This window comes from Chelonoidis abingdonii, chromosome 15, assembly GCF_003597395.2.
Source record: "Chelonoidis abingdonii isolate Lonesome George chromosome 15, CheloAbing_2.0, whole genome shotgun sequence".
Classification (NCBI taxonomy): Eukaryota; Metazoa; Chordata; order Testudines; family Testudinidae; genus Chelonoidis; species Chelonoidis abingdonii.
Window position 1 is genome coordinate 16,068,973 of NC_133783.1, and position 20,353 is coordinate 16,089,325.

General features: G+C 43.2%; 1 protein-coding gene across 3 annotated transcripts in view; it reads left to right on the forward strand.

The window, feature by feature from the left end:
• Window positions 1-20,353, forward strand: part of BICC1 (BicC family RNA binding protein 1) — a 215,501-nt gene that overhangs the window by 149,053 nt on the left and 46,095 nt on the right. Inside the window, exon 1 of one of the 3 annotated variants that reach the window (XM_032796713.2) lies at window positions 722-915. The exons of the other annotated variants lie outside the window; for them this stretch is intronic. The gene's annotated coding sequence lies outside the window, so the exon portion shown is untranslated. Of the gene's footprint in view, window positions 1-721; window positions 916-20,353 lie in introns of those variants that run through there. 3 annotated transcript variants of the gene reach the window in all.

Genomic DNA, 20,353 nt, shown 5'->3' on the forward strand with positions numbered 1-20,353 from the left:
TTTTTTTTTTTTAAAACAAGATACACCTACACTGATTTTTGCAAATGCAAACATAAAATTTGCAAATTTTAAAATTAAAATAATTTGCAGGCTTAAACCTGAAAATCTCAAGTTCAAAAAATAATCCACCAAGAAAAAAGCTATAATGGAAAATGACAACCATAATGACCTGCATAAGGGACGTTCTCCATTGCTTAAAAATGCTTTTTTTTTTAATGTGTTGTTTTCTATTACATTTATCCCACAACAATGTTATCTTTTTCACATTTTCGTTTTCTTGCATTGTGGTCCTATGTTTTGTGCTTTGAGGCGTATGGTGGCAACTGACCCTTTAGTAAAGAATCAGGAATTCATTGCCCCCATACTTAGGTAACAAGACATGACAGGGTTTGAATCATGCTAAGATATCGCCTCATTTTGGGTGGTTTGTCCGGCATAAGGCTAAGGAGTAATCATCCAAGAAGTGGGAGTATTTCAGCCTGGCACATGTCCTCAGGGGTCTTAATGCAATTATATAGTATCCCCGTCAATATTATTTGTGGAAAAACATTGTAATAAATAATTTGAGCTTTTTAAACTTTATGCTAAAAACCATTTCTGAATTGAAAATTATATAAACTAAAGAAATTGAAAATAAAAATCCAACCCTTTAATAATTGGAATTAATTGATTCTTCTTTCTTCTTTTCAGGTTTTCTCCTTCTCCACCTTGGCTGCCTCCTTCTCCCTTCAAATCTGGCCATTTTGACTGTCTTATTATATTACTTTCCTTTGTCTTAAGTTCTGTTAACTATTTCTTGTCTTATCTCTGCCTGTGTTTTAAGAGAAGTCTTCTTTTCAACTTCATTTTCCCTGTCACTGGATCCAGAAATCCAGTCATCAATAGTTTTCTCTCCAAAAATCCTAAAATATACAGGTAATCAGTTTAAGCTTGCTTAATATTTCTGGCCTTTTTGGTTCTTTTTTGGAATTTTAAACTTTTCTCTAATTTGTTGCTGTACCTTGATATTTCCATGCCTATTGACAGGTCTGAACGTAGGATTTGCTAATATATTTTATAATAAAATTATTACTCTTTTTACAGGGGCTGATTATGCAGTTATTGTTTTCAGTCATGTGATCACATTAAATAGCCACATTACTTAGTGTGCTCTTTGAATATTCATTTTAAAAAAAAAACCTAACATGACTTTTACAGTGAAAGTTTTGACAAACACTAAATCATTTGTTGACAATGGCTACCCAAATCTAAATGCCACGATGCATTTTGTCCAGTATTTAGCAGTTTCTCTTGTTGTTTTAGTCTCCTTCGCAAGAACCCGGATGATACTCTGATCACTTTATAGTGTAATGAGGGGAAACAGCAGACTTCAGTAGATGCAGGATTGTTGTAATGCAGTGTTTCCCAGAGTTTAATGTTAGGATTTTTAAATTACTAAGCAAGGAAATCCTTTAAAGGGTTGAATCTACACTGTTTTGAATGAAATGCTGGCAGAAGCAAACTGAAAAGGATTTATTTTTCCTTTCCAGCTTCATTGTGATGCTCCATGCAGGAGCAGCACAAATATTCTTCTAAGGATGTTCTGTCGGGAGAGACAAATAAGAGAGAAAGCAGGGAGATAACAAAGACACAAGGGGAGAGAGTAGGATGCAGCCCTTCAAAATTTATTTTTTCTTATCCACTCAGTCACCTGGTTGGAGCTTAGAGTTCTTCACATAGCACATTTCGTAATCTTCAGTCACAATAAATGGACTATTTTTTATCAGAATTTTGTGAGCCTTACTTTTAATTTAACTATGTAACTTGAAAAATAGTAACCACATTTGTCTAGATCAGGGGCCAGCAACCTTTCAGAAGTGGTGTGCCGAGTCTTCATTTATTCACTTTCATTTAAATTTTTGCGTGCTAGTAATACATTTTAACATTTTTAGGAGGTCTCTTTCTATAAGTCTATAATACAACTATTGTATGTATGTAAAGTAAATTAGGTTTTTAAAATGTTTAAGAAGCTTCATTTAAAATTACATTAAAATGCAGAGCCCGCCGGACCAGTGGCCAGGACCCGGACAGTGTGAATGCCACTGAAAATCAGTAAACGTGCTGTCTTTGGCACACATGCCATAGGTTGCCTCAGGGCCGTCCTTAGCCATAGGCAGAACAGGCAGCCGCCTAGGGCACCACTAGGTCTGGGGGCACTGCTCTGCTGGGAGCCTGGACAGATGGGAAGCAGTGGAGCATATAAGAGCAGGGCTGCTGGGTCCAAGAGAGAGATGAATGCAGCACAGTCTGAGGGAGGGGATTGGCTGCTGGGGTCTCTGGGAAGGGGTGAGGGAAGGAACTCACCTGTAGGGATACCAGATGGCCCGATTTTATAGGTACAGTCCCAATTTTGGGGTCTTTTTCTTATATAGGCTCCTATTCTCCCCCACCCCCGTCCCAGTTTTTCACACTTACTGTCTGGTCACCCTAAGTGGTGGTAATTGGTACCTATATAAGACAAAGCCCCAAATATCGGGACTGGCCCTATAAAATCAGGACATCTGGATCTGTTCACCTTAGCTGGAAAGCATGTTTCTCCCTTGGGCTGGCACTGATCCATCTCATCTGGGGGAAGCTGCACAGGGCAGGATGAGCTGCTGTGGCTTCATAGGTGCTCCTTCCCTGAGATCAGATGCTGTGCTAATTTCACCATGGTCAGTTGAGCTGGTGGTGGCGCCCATTGGCATGTGATCGGACCTGAGGGTTTGCTGCTGCTGTTGCCACTCTGCACCCCAAGAGGTGGATTTTGGGGTCCTGCAGTTTTCCACCTATCTCCTCCTCTACAGCAGCTGTTGGACCAGCAGGCTGGGGGGGTGAGCCAAGCATGAAAGCAGTACTGTGTTTCCATTTATATTGTCATTTAACAAATTTGGTCCCCAAAAATGCTTGCTAACAATCCTGAATTCAATTTCAATATTTTTTTAAAAAAAATCAATATCTTAGACAAAAACAGAAAATTAAGTTGACAACTATTTGTGACCAGTGTGGTATGGGGAAGGGAGTTGGACCAGTTTTCATCAGAGAAACAAAAAATGTTGACTGACTTTCCTATAGCCCTGTTACTGCTAAATAGAGACCTCCAACAACTGTAAATATGCTCATCTCCTTACTAATGTATAGAGCAGGGGTTGGCAACCTACAGCACACGTGCCAAAGGTGCCACACGAGCTGATTTTTGATGGCACACAGCAGCAGGCTGAACAGCTGAGCCCACCACTGCTCTGGGATTCCAGCAGCTGCCCCATTGCCACCAGGGGTCCTGGCTGCTGGCCCCACTCAGCATCCACTGCTGGCCTGGGGAACCCCAGGCTGGCAGCGGGCCGAGAAGGCAGGTGGCTGAGACGGTGGCCGAGCCACTCAACCTGCTATCAGCCTGGGGTTCCATTCGCTCAGCTGGTAGGGAGCTGAGCAGGACTAAATTCAACGAAATAGAAAACAAGAGCAACTAATGACAAAGTGCAGGAACCTAGAGCAGTGGTCCCCAACCTTTTTCGTCTGGCGCCCGCCAGACAAAGGACAAAGGGCAGTGGATGAGCATCCGCGAAAATGCCGCCGAAATTCACCGGCATTTCAGCGGCGATGCCTCTGGATGACACTGCTTATCGGCAGCAAGCAGCGTCATCCAGAAGCATCGCTGCCGAAATGCCGCCGAATTTCGCTGGCATTTCAGCAGATGCTTGTCCGCTGGCTAATACGCAGGTGCACTGAGAGGCCCCTCTGGGCGCCATGGCACCCACAGGCACCGCATTGGGGACCCCTGACCTAGAAAGCCTCCTGAAGCATGGCTATCGTTTTGATTTAAATGGACTTGATCTGTATGAAGAATTGAGTATACTGTCATCCATGTTGCCACATGCAAAATAGATGATGGACATTGTACAGTTTACTCATACCAGCAAACTTGTTGACATATATCCTAATGCGTGCATTGCCACCTGTATTCTACTGACAATTCCTGTAACAGTAGCATCAGGAGAATGGAGTTTCTCAAAACTAAAACTCATTAAAAACTATCTCCGCTCTACAAGGAGTCAGGAACACTTGACTGGTCTTGCTATTCTTGCAATTGAACAAGACATCACTTTGTCTTTGTCATACGATGACATCATTCCTGATTTTGCAGCCAAAAAAGCCAGAAAGATTGTTTTTAATTAAAAAAAAATCCTTGTTTCAATACCTCTTCATATAACTTTCCAATAAAATGTTGACAAATTAAAAAAATTATATTATTTGCACCATTCTGTCAAATCAGAATTTTTTCTATAGTGCTACTTCTTTAGTGCCAGTCCATCAGCATTACAATGTGCTAATGACATTAAACTGGTTTTAATAACGTGTGTGGCAAGTTTTCCAATAGTGTAAGCTTATGTTTATGTTGCTAAGAGCAAGACAGGCACAGGGGCACCAGATTAATAATCCCGCCTAGGGCACCATAAATCCTAAAGACGGCCCTGGGTTGCCTACCCCTGGTCTAGATACTTGCAAATCCTCCATCACCATAGATTAAATGCTTCACAGACATTAATGAATTTTTCCTCACAGTACCTGTGAGGTAGGCCTGCACTGTTCTATTTTGGGGGGAAAAGAAAGGGGGGTTAAAGAGATTGTGATCTAAGACACCATGCATTTAAGCAATTTGTCTCAGCACAGACAGGAAATCTGTATCAGAGGCAGAAATTGACCCAGATCCTCCTAGTCATATTTCAGTGTCTTAACCACAAGACTAGCCTTCTTTTCTACGATTTTATATCGTATATTCTGTTTTGAAATTTCAGGGCCTTGTTATCATTTACAGTGCCAGAGTGGGATAAAGGAGCTTTAGTGTAAATGAGAATAAGTCCTCAGTTTGAATAATAGAACTGTTTTAAAAATAGAAAACAATGTGCTGTAGTGTTTGGGAAAAGTAGACCACTGACACAGCAAGGTTCTCAGGCTCCTGTTTCTTAGCTTGGGTAGGCACCAGACTAGTTTGAGGATTGGAGTAGTGAGAAGAAGAGAGAAAATGAAGAAGGCTTCTTGTCCCATATCCCTGGCTAGTGGAAGTCCACATTGCAAATATTAACATAGGAATTAGTGAATCAGGCCAGTGGTGCAGGGACTCAAATATCAGGACCAACAATAATGGCCAGTGCCAAATGCTATAGAGGAAGGGTCAAGAAATCCCATAATGAATAAGTATGGACTAAGTTGCCCAGAGATGCCTTTTTCCTAACTCCTATCAGTTAGTTGGTGGCTTTTGCTGTGAATCATGAGTGTTCTTAACACACTTTATACATTTTATGTAACCATGGATGTTCTCATCCATAGGAATGTCTAATCCTGTTGAGAACCACTGTATTAAGCACTTGGCACCAATCAGTTATGTCTTGTGACAGTGAGATCTGGGGAATAACTATGTATTTTATTCAGTATTTTTTTTAACGTTTAAAGATTTTTTTCCTTTGAATGTCCTGCCTTTCAATTTCATTAAAGTTCCTTTTTTCTTCTATTTATATTTTCTTATATTATTTGTATCCCATTTCTGATATCCTCTTATGAGATGGGATGATTCTGTGTGATAGAAACATTCATCTTCTTGAGTTTGTACAGTGCGTAACACAGAACGACTTCAGTCCTGTGGCCTTTGGGTGCTACTGCAATATAAACATTTAAATAATAATTGAATGTAGCATTCCTGGTGAGGGCATACCTTCCATTTACATAATGGTGTTTGTTTTCAGTATGATCTTGTTCTTCCAGCTCCTTAATATATCGTTTGCTTTGGACCACTGTTGATCACCGAGCAGATGTTTTCATTGGAAAGATGTTTTTGTCATCTAGAATGCCCAAGTGCCTCTTCCTAAATGTGTACATATGTATAGGTAGTTCACATTGAATGTAAACAGTGAAAACTACTTTGAATTTCTCAATATTGAATTTCATCTGCCATTTGCAGCGCAATTGTCTAGCTTTGAGTCCCTCCAAGTCTAGTATAGTCATGACTACGCTACATGTTGTTTTTAAAGCATTCATTGTTTCGTCTCTAAACAAATGATACATAGTCCCTGCTCTGAAGAGCTTGCAATCTAAATATACATCTGTTAGAAAATTCAGTCAGTTAGGGATGTGATTGTTTGTGATGTTTTTATATTGGCAAAAGCTGTGGTTTGCCAGCATAAAAATGCTTTTGCTGGAATAGCTTATTTCACTTGCTGAACTGGCATAAGATACTGCCCAAAGCACTTTTTTTTTTTTTGACAGTGTAATCTGTATCTGTAGTAGGAGGGTTTTCTGGTATAGCTACACCTATGTAGCTACACCAGTGCAAAGCTTTCTGGTATAGACCTGGCCTAAGATAGGACACAAGAAGGGGAGAGCACAAAGGTTACAAACAAACTGAAGGAGTTGAGTCTGTCGTACGTGAGCCTTTAATATTAACAAGAGAGATTTTACTTTAATTTTAAAAGTACTTTTTTAAAGAGAGAATATAGATGAGGTAAGAAGGGTAATGGAGGAGTAGTAATGTCAAAGCAAGAAAGGATGCAAGGAAAGAGGAGATGTATGGGAAAGAGGAGGAACATTGTGGATGGAGAAGATAACAGGAAACAGAGTTGTGCAAGACAGACATGAGGGTTCAGATTAGGTCATTACCTTGTTGTTAATGGATACTGGAGTCCTGGAAGCTCCATTATTCTGCTGAAAGCACGTAGATTCTGGTATCTGTAGAGCAAGAGAAACAATATGAGAATTTTTGCTGGTACTGCACCTCTGAGGGAGCTGAGGGCTTTGGAGTGCTGCCCTGAAAGAACCTTTGTAGAAGGTGGTGGTGATAGGTACTACTGGAACTGGTTGCCCTTCAGCTGGAGGAATGTGGGATGTGCATGCAGGATGTGCATGCAGGCTATTCTGTTTATATATTGAAACTCAGTCTTAGGGGTGCAGGATTTTGTTTGTGTTCTTTTGTTGGAATGGGATCTTGTTGGGGCTGAGTTGGGGAGACGATTTAAGGGAGTTAAGGGATTATGGGAATGAGCAAAGAAAGAACTAAATTGAGGAAGTCAGAGGTAGAAGGGGATTAGGAGAAGAACAAGCACAATAGTTTTAATGTATTGGACAATTAAAGGCTTCTTAATAGTTGGAGAGGTGGGAAACAGAAACCCCATGTCAAATGAAGCAAATGAAAAAAACAGTACCCAAAGTGCAAGTTTCAGAGCTGAGTAAAAGTGTCAGGAGGCTGCAGTGGTCTACAAATGGGATAAAGGGCAGCATGAAGGCCCTAACTTGTACTTTATGCCTTGGCTGTGGCTGTTGCTGACTGCTTGAGGAAAAGAGTTCTGAAGGGGCTAGGGCTTTCCATACTTCAACTGCCTGAAGTAGATTAAGGACAGATGGAGGTAGCTGGGTCCAGTTCCCAGTACTGGTCTCTGAGGGAGCCTCGAACAGGTGGAATGCCATGACTTGCCTTCTACGCTCTTGGCTGTACTTGTGTAGCACTGTAAATTGTGCCCACTTCGCTATTCTCCCTGTTCCATGCTCATTAATGAACAATCTGTGGGCAAATCCTTTCAAAGTTGTTCTACTACAGATACCCCAGTGCAGCCAGTGATGGCAATGACTCATAAGTACAAGACTGCAAGGCCAGGCAGAAGAGTGCTAGCCCAGACTTCACATTCTCCTGGACTCAGCTCAACTACAAGAGCACATGAAATCCCCATCCATCCCTATAGAGCTGCAAGAGGAGTGAGGGGAATGGGCACGAAAGGAGGAGAAAAGACAGCGACTGTGCTAAGTCACGAAGCAAGGGGATGGTGGGGCAGGCACCAGAAGCCCACTTCAAATAGGGGATGCAACAAACTGAAGAAGGTTTGGAACCACTTCCTGAGGTGATCCTTACGTTTGTGTTACTGTAGCTTCCTACTATTTCATGTGATAAATTTGACTCACTGAATAATATATGTAGTTCTGTTAGGCATAAACCTTCCGTTCTTCAGGAGGGAAAACTGTTGCTGACATTAGATTAACTCTTTAAGTTCTTTGGACAGAAAGAAAAATAGCCCCCACTAAAATAGATCATATTGAAAGCCACGTTTTTACTTTATTTTGGGAAGGATGGAAGTATTACTGCAATTATCTAACACTTCATAAGAAAAATCTTTCCCAGCTTTGTAACATTTATCTTATCTTATGTGCTCAAAGTTAGAACCCCTATCTCCATGCAGCTGGTAAGCTTTTCTCATTAATTTGTTCCATACCTATATAGCAAAGATCATATGTAAATTTGTAGTTAGATTTCCAGTATCTCATCTCATTGTTCATAACTTGACATCCATTATTTGCTCTGTCATGGCATGAACCCCCACTCTGAACCTTAGCGTCCAAAAGATGGGGTACCAGCATGAACCCCCCTAAGCTTAATTACTCGCTTAGAAATGATAGAGCTGCCACCACCCAAAAATATAGTGTTTTGGGGCACTTTTTGGCCCCCAAACCCTTCCCTGGGGACCCCAAGACCCAAAACCCCTTGGGTCTCACAACAAAGGGAAATAAATCATTCCCCCCCTCCTTTCTTCCTCCTAGATTCTCCCCTCCCTGGGTAACACTGGGAGATCCCTGTGATTCAACTCCTTGAATCTTAAAACAGAGAGGAAATTCGCCTTCCCCCCCTTCTCTCCCCCTCCCAGACTCTCCCTGAGAGAGAGAAAGTAATCTTAACACAGAGAGAAATCAGGCTTTTCCTTCCCCCCTTCTCCCCTTCCTCCCACTAATTCCCTGGTGAGTGCAGACTCCTTCCCCTTGGGTCTTACACAAGATAGCCAAAAAAATCAATCAGGTTCTTAAAAAAGAAAAGCTTTTAATAAAAGAAAGAAAAAAGTAAAAGTTGTCTCTGTAAAATCAATATGGCAAATGTTACAGGGTCTTTCAGCTTGTAGACACTAGAGAGAATCCTCCCCCCAGCAGAAATACAAGTTTCAGCAACAGAGATACAATCCTTCCAGCAAATACACATTTGCAAATAAAGAAAACAATCCAAAAGACTGAACCGCCTTTCTAACTGGTACTTACTAAATTGAACAGAATAGGCTGTTTCAGAAGATGTGAGGAATCGGTTACATGTCTGGCTTCTCTTAGTCCCAAGAGAGAACAAAAACCCTGCGAAACAGCCCAAAACAAAGGCTTCTCTCCACCGAGATTTGCAAGTATCTTGTCTCCTGATTGGTCCTCTTGTCAGGTGCTCCAGGTTCACTGTTTGCTAACCCTTTACAGGTAAAAGAGACATTAACCCTTAATTATCTGTTTATAACATGCCTGTATAGCAAAGATCATATGTAAATTTGAAGTTAGATTTCCAGTATCTCATTTCATTGTTCATAACTTGACATCCATTATTTGCTCTTACTTTGTAAGGGAACTCCTATTGTGGTAAATCATCAAGTGTTTGAACCGTAATACTGGGTTGCTTAACTCCAATGTGGTTAAAAGCTTTATACTCAAAAACATTCAACATATTCTCTAAAATGAGATCCTTTTCAATAAGAATGTAGGATCCCCACAAATGATGTTCCTTGTGGTAGAAATTCTTTTGAATAATTGTGACACTCTGCACCTCAAAGTAGCACCCTAGAGCCCCTATATTCATCTATCTTTCTGCAGTAATAAATCTGTTTTATATTTTACCTAAAAGTGTGTTTTGGTTGTAGTGCTTGGGAAATCTCAGCTCAGTTTATAAAGGCTGGTGTATGTCTTCTCTGCTGGGGAGCTGGGAGGAATTAGTCAGTGCCTTTCTCTGTGAGATTTATGAGTGGCTGTGGAAGGATTCATGCAATCTAGCTGGGTGTGGTGCTTCACATGCTGTTGTGCTGAGTGATAACAGCGCCTGGAGGGGTTTGTTGCTTGTCAGTAGCAAAGCATTGTGAGAGACAGCCCAGGCTGGAGAGTGAAGGGGGAGCAGTGGTACCCCAGTTCCAGGTTTCCGTCACAATCATATCTTCCTGTAGGGCACCAATCCATTTCCCAGGACACATGGATGTAATTGGTATAGTCCTGATCCAGCTTTGCTTAAGTGCTTTGCTGGATCAGGACCTGTCAAATCTACAGATATCCAATGAAGGTTTTATTATGCCTGTGCACATTGTATACCATTACAAATATGTTAATTCCATCTATTGTACACTTATACCTGACAGAAAAGTTATTCTGTGGGTGTGGATGTGTTTCTATATCTGTAATTCAGAGTTTTGTCCAATGAATTAAGATTTTTTCTAAGGGCAAGATTGTTTTTTTTAATATACACTTAAATCTGGGCTTTATAGCCATTGGATTAATAAAGGAATCACAGTTAGTGAATTATTATATGAAAATGGGTTTTTATTCAGCAGTCAGTATCTAGCATAATTTCAACAACAAATGGACATCTCTTGTCATCTGTAATTGCTGGACAACCTTATATCTGCAGTGCCAAAAAGTAACTCCTTTGGAACAAGGATTTTAAAGTAATTGGCTCCTAGTTGATGGCAGCAGTTGCCAAAGCATTTAGAAAGTCAGAGCAACTGAATTTGTAATTAATGCTTTGTACAAAGTGTGCAGTAAACCATGCATTCATTGGTAACAATTTGAATGTTATGGGTTTAGTGTGTGTTTGAAATAATCATTTAATACATGTTATCATATGCTATTTTTTGTTCAGGAAAAAATGCTGCTTTTTCACTCCCTTTCAGTGATAGAGCAATTCTGAAAGCAGTCCCAATGAGTAAACTGTCCAGTTCTGAGAGTTTTCTATAAAATGTGCACAGCCACATAGAAGTTTAAAATAGAGGGTGAAATCCTGACTCCATTGAAGTTGATTGGAATATTTTTCCACAAGCAAGACTGACAGTTACAGTAACATATTCAAAAAAGTTAATTTTCTCTTGGGAACATAACTTTAACCCATATTTTTAAGACAGCCTCTGTAGCTTGCATATTTACTATGATTGGATTTTTAGTTTGGTTGTGGTTTTTATATGGTTGGTATGGTGCTGATATTGTAGCAAACCTCTGCTGTGCATTTTAATATTTGGATATAGGAATTTTATTATATTATGGTGAAAGTAGCAAAGATATGGTACTCACAGACATGTTACTGTTATATCTGAGGGTGTCTGTACTTAAACCATTACAGCAGCACGGCTGCAGCTCTTTAATGCAAACACTACCGACGAGGATGGGAGGTGTTCTCCCATTGACATAGGTATTCCATGTCTCTGAGGCCATGGCTACACTTGGAAATATGCAGTGCTGGGAGTAGTTACAGCTGTGGTCGTACAGCTGTGTAGGAACAGCGCTGCAGTGTGGCCACATTTGCAGCAGTTGCAGCGCTGTTGGGAGTGGTGCATTGTGGGCAGCTATCCTACAGAGCACCTCGTCCCATTTTGGCGCTGTGAGTTGTGGGAAGGGGACAGAAGGGTGCAGGTCATTCCGCTTCCTGTCCCAACACCCCATGGTGCATCACTCCAGCAGTTTCGTGCCATTGTGAGTCTGCGGCGCGGTTTCTGTTAGAAATGGAGCCCGAGCTGCTGAGGACTTTGCTGATGAATGCCGCCAGCACATCACGTTTGGCAGTTGAGCTATTCCTTCAGCTCCAAAGTGACAGTGAGGAGTCCGACGACGATGATATAGATTCGCCTGACGCGTGTGACACTAAATTGCTTGTGGCAGTAACGGACCTGCTCAGCACCGTGAAACGCCGCCTTTGGGCTCGGGAAACAAGCACTGAGTGGTGGGATCACATCGTCCCCGCAAGTCTGGATGACGAGCAGTGGCTGCAGAACTTTCGGATGAGAAAAGCCACTTTCATGGGACTGTTGTGCTGAGCTGCCCACACCCTGCGGCGCAAGGACATGAGATTGAGAGCTGCCCTGCTAGTGGAGAAGCGGGTGGCTATTGCAGTTTGGAAGATGACAACTCCAGACAGGCTACACCGATCGATCGCGAACCAGTTTGGAGTGGGAAAGTCGACCGTTGGAATAGTGTTGATGCAAGTTTGTAGGGCCATTAATCGTCATCCTGCTAAGAAGAACCGTGACTCTGGGGAACGTGCAGGACATTCTGGATGGCTTTGCACAAATGAGTTTCCCTAACTGTGGAGGGGCGATAGATGGGACGCAATATTGCTATTCTGGCCCCACCCACCAGGCATCCGAGTACATTAATCGAAGGGGTATTTCTCTATGGTTCTCCAGGCGCTTGTGGATCACCGGAGGGTGTTTCACTGACATTTACACAGGCTGGCCTGGAAAGGTGCATGATGCACTCATCCTTCGGAACAGTGCCTGTTCAGAAGCTGCAGGCCAGGACTTTTTTCCCAGACCGGAAGATCACAGTAGGGGACGTGGAAATGCCCATTGTGATCCTTGGAGACCCCGCTTACCCCTTAATGCCTTGGCTCATGAAACCATATACAGGGAAGCTTGACAGGAGCAAGGAATGGTTCAAGCTACAGGCTGAGCCGGTGCAACCAGAATGACGTGTGGAATGTGCCTTTTGGCCGTTTAAAGGATGCTGGAGGTGTCTTTATGGGAAGCTAGACTTGGGGGAAGAGCAGCATCCCCGCGGTTATATTCCGCACTGATGCTGTATCCTCCCGTAATATTTGTGAAGGGGTCACATTCAGTGACGAATGGACCTCTGAGGTTCAACGCCTGGAGGCTGAATTTGCACAGCCAGAGAGCAGGGGCTACTAGAGAGGCCCAGCACAGGGCTTCAAGGATTAGGGATGCCTTGAGGGAGAAATTTGAGGCTGAAAGCCAACAGTAATGTTTTGGCCTTGCACTGGAGTTATAAGTGCAGTGGTTACAATGATTTTCCCTTGGGATACAGTATGTTTCTCTTTCTGCCCATAATAAAAAACCGTTTTAAAAGCAAAGAAAATCCTTTATTAAAAATAGTACAGTAATAAAAGGTTGGGGGGGAGTAGAGTGATGAACTGTACAGTCAGATGTTTGAATATGTCCTGCCTGGAGTGCTGTGCAATGCCCGCTGCACTTCAGGATACAGTAACTTACGATGCTGCATGGTGATGGTGGGGAGTGGGGTTGAGTGCATAGGGTAAGGCGGTCGTTAGTTATCGGGGGTGTAGAAAGTGAACGTACAGGTGTTGGGGCAGCTGGTGGTGGTAGGAACCAGGATGCTGGAGAAGGGGTTTTTTGAGCAAACACTGTTAGGCACAAGGGAGAGAGCTTTGGGATGGGGAGTGGGTTAGCACCCACATCCTCAAGGGTATTGATCTGCCTGCATGGCTACCAGTGACTGCATACAGTTCCGTTTGGCGCGCCAGGAGGCTTAACAGCTGCCTTGTGCTTTTCTTCTTAGCCAATTCCTTTTTCCTGCTTGTCTCTTGCTTTCTGTTTCCCTCCACTGGTGCATTTTCTCTCTCCAGTCCTGCAGCCTTTCTTACTCTCTCTGGCATACTATTCATAACTGCTTTCACCAAATCTTCTTGCTTCTCCTTTGTGCCGCGCTTCTCAAGTTATGTAGTCTCACATCTGTATGTGTTAGGGCCGGAGGATTTCAAGGACACTTAAAAAAAAAACAGATATAGAAACATTTATTTACAGAGGCTGCATTGTTTATAATCAGTGAAGGAGTTTGTAGACTATTTTGTAGCATCCATTTACACATAGCAAACATAGCACAGAGAGGCACAGCAGGCGAAGACATGCTGTGAGTAATGGGAATGGTCATTTAATGAATCCATGTTTCCTGCCGCAGTCGACTCACCTGGGAAAGGGTTTGCTGCTTGAGTCAGGGCTCACTGGCATTTCTGTGCATTGGGGAAAGCAGAGAGCAGCTGGGAGGAAAGTGCACTGAACAGCTTACAATGACAGCTATCCCGTACATTTTCCATAGGATTTTATCCTTCCAAATATATCCCTGCTCCGCGTGTCACCTGGGAAGAGCAGGAGGGTCTTCTCCAGCAATGTAGATTCCACCCTGCAGTCCCCTGTGCAGCTTGCCTGTGTGCAGCAATGGTTCCCTCACCCCTCACGGCACAGTAGCGCGGCGACGCGTTAGCCTGACTGGGACAAGGACCACGGTTTAGCTCTCCCTATAAACTTGCGCAAGCACATTGCCCTCGCTCTGGCTGAAACTTTTGCCGCTCAGAGATTACAGAGGCCGATTACCGCAACATGATAGACCAAATCAATGGGCTTTTCCACATCTAGGCATGCATGCATGCAGGCAGCCATAACCCCCGCGCTGTTTCTCTCCCAAAAACAATTTCCCTCCTTAAAATAAAAGCTGTACTTACCGGGAAACACGATCCTCTGCTTCTTCTTGCCTCAAGTTCCAGCTGCTGCGACTGGCTAGCGTCCTCCTGGGCTTGAGAAGAGCTCCTGGCTGCATGCCTCCTGAGACTCGCGGGGTGTGCTCCCACCACCCCAGTACCCTCGCTCTCGGGTTCCTCCACATCCTCCCCACCCCTCCTCTCCCGGCTCTAACTGTCCATTGTGGTCCCTCGGATTTGCAGTGGAGTCCTACACCCAGGGAGTATCGCATCCAGCTCGTTGTAAAAACGGCAGGTTGTAGGGGCAGCACCTGAGCACACGGTTTCCCTCACGGGCTTTCCAATAGCACTCCACAGCTCCTTTACTTTAACCCTGCACTGCAGTGTGTCCCGTTCATGGCTCCTTTTGCAGCATGGACTTTGATATCTGCCCATAGGTATCATAATTTCTACAGCTGCCGAGCGCAGCTGTGACTGCCAACAGCTTCCTCACCCCAAACATTACTGATGAGGTCCTGCAGCTCACCATTGCTCCATGCTGGGGCTCGTTTGGGCGTGGAGGGCATGGTCAGTGATTGATTGATTGCACTCCACTCCACACTTGGCTGAGCAAACAGGAAGGAGATTTTTAAAATTCCCGGGGCACTTAAAGGGCGGATCACCTGAGCCCAGGGCAGTGGAGTGTGAAACGATGAGCAGAGTGGCCAAAAAGGTATGCTGGGTTACCTCCTAATACCCTGGAGGCCAATAACAGCGCTTTTGGTGTCCACACCCGATGACCAGCGCTGCATCACCAGTGCTGGAATCGCTACACCCCAAGCAGACCAGTTGTACAGCCGGCGCTGCAGCCAGGGAGTTGCAGCACTGGCTGGGCTTTCCAAGTGTGTACACAGAGTGATTTGCAGCGCTGTAACCCCTTCACCAGCGCTGCAACTCTCCAGTATAGCCAAGCCCTGAGAAGCAGTATCTAGGCTGATGGAACAATTCTTCTTTCAGCCTAGCGCTGTCTACACTGGGGGTTAGGTTGTCATAGCTATGGCCTTGGCTACACTGGCACTTTACAGGGCTGCAACTTTGTCACTCAGGAATGTGAAAAAACATCCCCCTGAGTGCAGCAACTTACAGTGCTGTAAAGCTCCAGTGTAAACAGTGTCCCAGCGCTGGGAGCGCGGCTCCCAGCGCTCTAAGCTAATCCCTACAGGGAGGTGGAGTACCTGCAGCGCTGGGATAGCTCTCTCCCAGCGCTGGCGCCGCAACCACACTCGCATTTCAAAGCGCTGCTGCGGGAGTGCTCCCGCGGCAGCGCTTTGAAGTTGCAAGTGTAGCCATACAAGTTGCAAGTGTAGCCATGTGTCTCAGGAGTGTGGCTCGTATGCTGTCAAGTAACTGTGCAAGAACAGCACATTCTTACTCATCAGCTCCGCTTCTTCTACTTGTTCATATCTGTTGCCTTTATTTAGTAAAAATGAGCTTTTACTCCTGTTAGCAATGCAGAGCAAAAAAGAGCAGTGGACATGTGAACTGGATTCTGTTCTGCCTTGTACATAATCAAGAGCAATCTTTCCCAGATTTCAATAACCGTTCCAGTCAGTTACACCTGTGCAAAGCTACTGGAAAGCAATGAGATTACACAGGTATCACTGAGAGAATAATTGGAAGACACTGGAATTGCAGAGCTGTGATGAGGGAAGAATTTCGTCAACATAATAGTAGTGATGAAGAATGAGAAGCAAAGAATCCAGCTTGATTTTAGTTCACAAATTGAGTTTGGGACTAGCATGGAGAGAGACATTTTTTTATTATTATTATTATTTTAACTAAGCATATTAGATCTTGAAATCATTGACATACAGGGTTTAGTCAATTTTCAGCAGAAGTGTTAAACTGCAGTTTATTACAATAACAGTCTTCACAATTGCTGAGCGATTAAGATGGTGAGCTCTGTTTAAGAGGAAAAGTCATTTATACGTGGTTTAAAGTAGGCATTGTTTTATGATGCAGAGTAGCATTAGATAAAGTAAACTGTCCCAAGCCCTACTTTCAGATCTTACCATCCTCCTAACACTATCATATTTACTAAGCTACACAAATCAGTGGTGTTAGCGCTCTGTAAGCTGCGCTTCACTTTTGTTATCTATTATGCCTGTTCAAAAACACCAGTACAAACTCATGGGAATTATTTACGTCATTCACTTCATCCAGCAGTTTTATATTTCTTACCCAAAAGCAGCCATGCTTGTTCGTTCTCTATGTGGGGTCTTTATTGCTTATTATTTTATTTTTATGTGGTTGTTTAGTGACTTTTTTCTTTTTCTGTTTGAACTCCTATTTACTTGAATTAGACGTTAGACTTATTAATAATTGCTGGGGCGCTTTCCCTTTTTTGAAGAGTGGTAATAGTTTTGCCTTTCTCCATTTTTCAGTTACCTTAAGAACATAAGAATGACCATACTGAGTGTTGTCTTTACTTGAAATACTACAGCTGCAGCTGACCCATTGTAGTGCTTCAGTATACACACTACCTATGCCAATGGGAGGGGCTCCCCCATTGATTTGGCTAATCCACCTCCACACAAGGCAGTAGCTATGTCAGGGGTAGGCAAACTACGGCCCACCGGCTGCATCTGGCCCATCTGATGTTTTAATCCAGCCCTCGAGCTCCCACCGAGGAGTGGGGTCTGGGGCTTGCACTGCTCTGGTGCTCCAGGCAGACAGCAGGGTCGGCGGCTTGCCCCACTCTGCGCACCTCCCAGAAGCAGCAGCATGTCCCTCTCCGGCTCCTATGCATAGGGAACAGCCAGGGGGCTCCACACACTCCCTCAGCCCCCAGCGCTGCCCCTGCAGCTCTCATTGGTGGCACCTGTAGATGTGGCAGAACGCAGAGCTGCCTGGCTGTGCCTCCACGTAGGAGCTGGAGAGGTGACATGACACTGCTTCTGGAAGCTGCTTGAAGTAAGCACTGCCCAGAGCCTGAACCCCTGACCGCCTCCTGCGTCCCATCCCCCTGCTCTCTGAACCTCTCGGTCCCAGCCTGGAGCCCCCTCCTGCACCCCAAACACTTCACCAGCCCCACCCCAGAGCCCACACTCCCAGCTGGAGCCCTGATCCCCCTTCCGCAGCCCTGATCCCCCTTCCGCCCTCCGAACCCCTCTATCCTAGCCCAGAGCGCCCTCCTACACCCCAAACCCCTCATCCCCAGACCCACCACAGAGTCCTCACCTCCCCCCACACCCTAACCCCAGCCCAGAGCTCCCTCCCACTCCTAAACTTCTCATTTCTGGCCCCACTCCAGAGCCTGCATCCCCAGCCAGAGCCCTCACTCCGTCCCACACCCCAACCCCAATTTCGTGAGCATTCATGGCCCGCCATACAATTTCCATGCACAGATGTAGCCCTCGGGCCCAAAAGTTTGCCCACTCATGAGCTAGGCCAACAGAAGAATTTTTCCATCAGTCTGTCTATATGTGGACTTAGGTCTGCTTAACTATGCCACTCAGGAGCGTGGATTTTTCATGCCACTGAGCAACAGAGATATTCTGACCTAATTTTTCTAGTATAGAACAAGCCTTAATCAGAAGAATGTTCCCAGTTCTTCATAACTCTTAAAAGAAAAATAATTCAGTAGTTGGTAAACTTGTGAGCTGAATTCCATTAACACCACAGAATGCATGCAATTAGGACTTATTTGTAGAGTTGTTATAGTCATGTTAGTCCCAGGATATGAGAGACAAGGTGAGTGAGGTAATATCTTTTATTCGACCAACTTCTGTTGGTGGACGAGACAGGCTTTTGAGGTCCACAGAGCTCTTCAGGTCTGGAAAAGGTAACTAAATACTAGGTGTGACAGATGTTGGAAGAAATCAATTAAAATGAAGTGAGCATTTAACACCCTGTAGTCAGAGGACAAAGGAAGGCTAGTAGGTTACAAATAGTTGTAATGAGACCCTGGATTTAGTATCTAGCAGAGTTATGAAATATAAGTTCCCATGTTTGTCTTTTCAAGGTATAGTGCAGATGTATTTTGAAAATGAACACTGAGAGGGCAGATATAGATGTTTGCTTTGTGAAAAGTTTTCACCTAATGATGATATGGTGTGTTTGTCTTTTCTCATTTTTCTGTATGAGTTCTTGTGAGAGCATGATGATTGTCTGATTTCAGCGGCATAATTATTAGAGCATTTGATACACTGGATGGGATACAGCACACGTTGTGATAGACATGTGTAGGACCCATGGATTGTCATAATAGTGGAGATATGTTTGCAGGAATTTGCATCTGTTTTGGCAGGGTCTGGTGCCATTTTGAGTTGGTAGGTCTTAGTCTGTGGTGATCTTGCTGCTGCTGCTGAGCTTGGTGAGGTGAGGAGGGAGAGTGATGAAGGCCACAAGAGAGGGTTTGTGAAAAATTTCTTTCAGGATGTCGTTATGGGTGAGAATGGAATGGATAGTTTAAGGTGGATATGTGAGTGTTGTCCATTGTCTTGTAGATATTTGAGCATACTGCAATGCTATTATGTTGAGGGAAGTTGATGTATAGGAACATGACCTCCATGGTAGCAAGGATAATGTTCTGAGGGAGGATCTTGAGTTTCTGGAGTTTCTGGAGTAAGTTGATTGTGTCCTGGAGGAAACTGACCCTTTGCTTGGTGAATGGTTTGAGGATTGTTTCTGTGAGTCCTGATATTCCTTCATTAAGAATGCCATGGTCAGATGTGTTGTGTCTGGCTGGGTTCTCCTGTTTGTATATCTTGGGAAGTATGTAGAAGGTACCTGGGGTGAGTACGTGGGAGATGAGAGTGGAGGAATGGAGATTAATACTGTAATCTTGGTAGATTTTATAGTTTGTGAAAATGGTATTGTTTCAAAATCTCTATTGGTGGCTTAGTTGGGTTTGGTTTTTTGGTTTTTGGAAGAAAATAGAATACATAATGTAAAATACTTTGTTTTTATTATTTTTAGGGTACAAAAATAAAGGCTGAAAGTATAATAAACTTGAGAAATTTGTGAGTCTGAGCACACCAACAAAATCTAAAAAGCCAAAGGAAATGAAAAATGGAGGAGAGTTTTTTTTCCAAAATCTCTTCTCATCTAATTATTCATGTTAGTAAACAGAGACAGGCAGACATAGTACTATCAGTTGAACAGTACTAGCTCATTTAGGGGAAAGAGGTGGGTTTCACAAGGTTTCAGGAGATACCAAGATGGCAGCCCAGGTACCTTCTGTCATTGGTCAGCAGTGTGTTGAAAGATGTTGTTAAAAAATCATTTATCCACTTTTCAATAAAATACAAGTATCCTTTTATGTCATCTCTAAACAGATACTTGTAGCATTCATAATATACTGAGATCTCTGCTTCTAAAAATCATTACTTGTAGCTGTTTTTTCAAACATTTTGAGCTGAAATATATTTTAACCACTAGGTTTATGCGGAACTTAAAACAAGAGAAGAAAATAAAATGCCCTTCAAAAAAATTGAAGTGCTCAGCACCACCATTGTGGAAAGTCTGGAACAGCAGGATTTCAGAGCTTCTGTAAATGCCATGATTGCACACATTTTTGTGACTGTTTTCCATTAAAAAACAAAACTATGCCTGTTTAATTAGAACTCAAAATGTTACATTTTTGTGATTTCTGTGCAATTTGGCAAAAAATTTTCTAAGCTTCCAGCATTCTTCGCTCCTCAGTTGAACTTTTTCAAAACTTGTTGAGATAAAACCTGCTCTTGGAACAAGCAGTATCTAAGCATTTCAAGTGGTCTTTTTTGATTTGTAACCTTTTGTACTCAGTAGAAAATTAAGGATGTTATGATTGATTGTTTTAAATTTCTGGTGGTAGAAGAAAGGCAGGTTTATCCTGTTGGTATATCTGTTTTTCCCCTTCTACTGAAAATTTGAATGCCCATACATATTACAGAATGTTGGATGGCTTTTGTTAAAATGCAGTACCAGATCTAATCACATTAGTATGTATTGTGCAACAGTGGATTTAGAAGTTCCTTGAGCAAGTGCAAACTCAGTTATGGAGGAAAGGGCCACACTGTGAATAGGCATACGGTCTCATTTTTAGGAGAA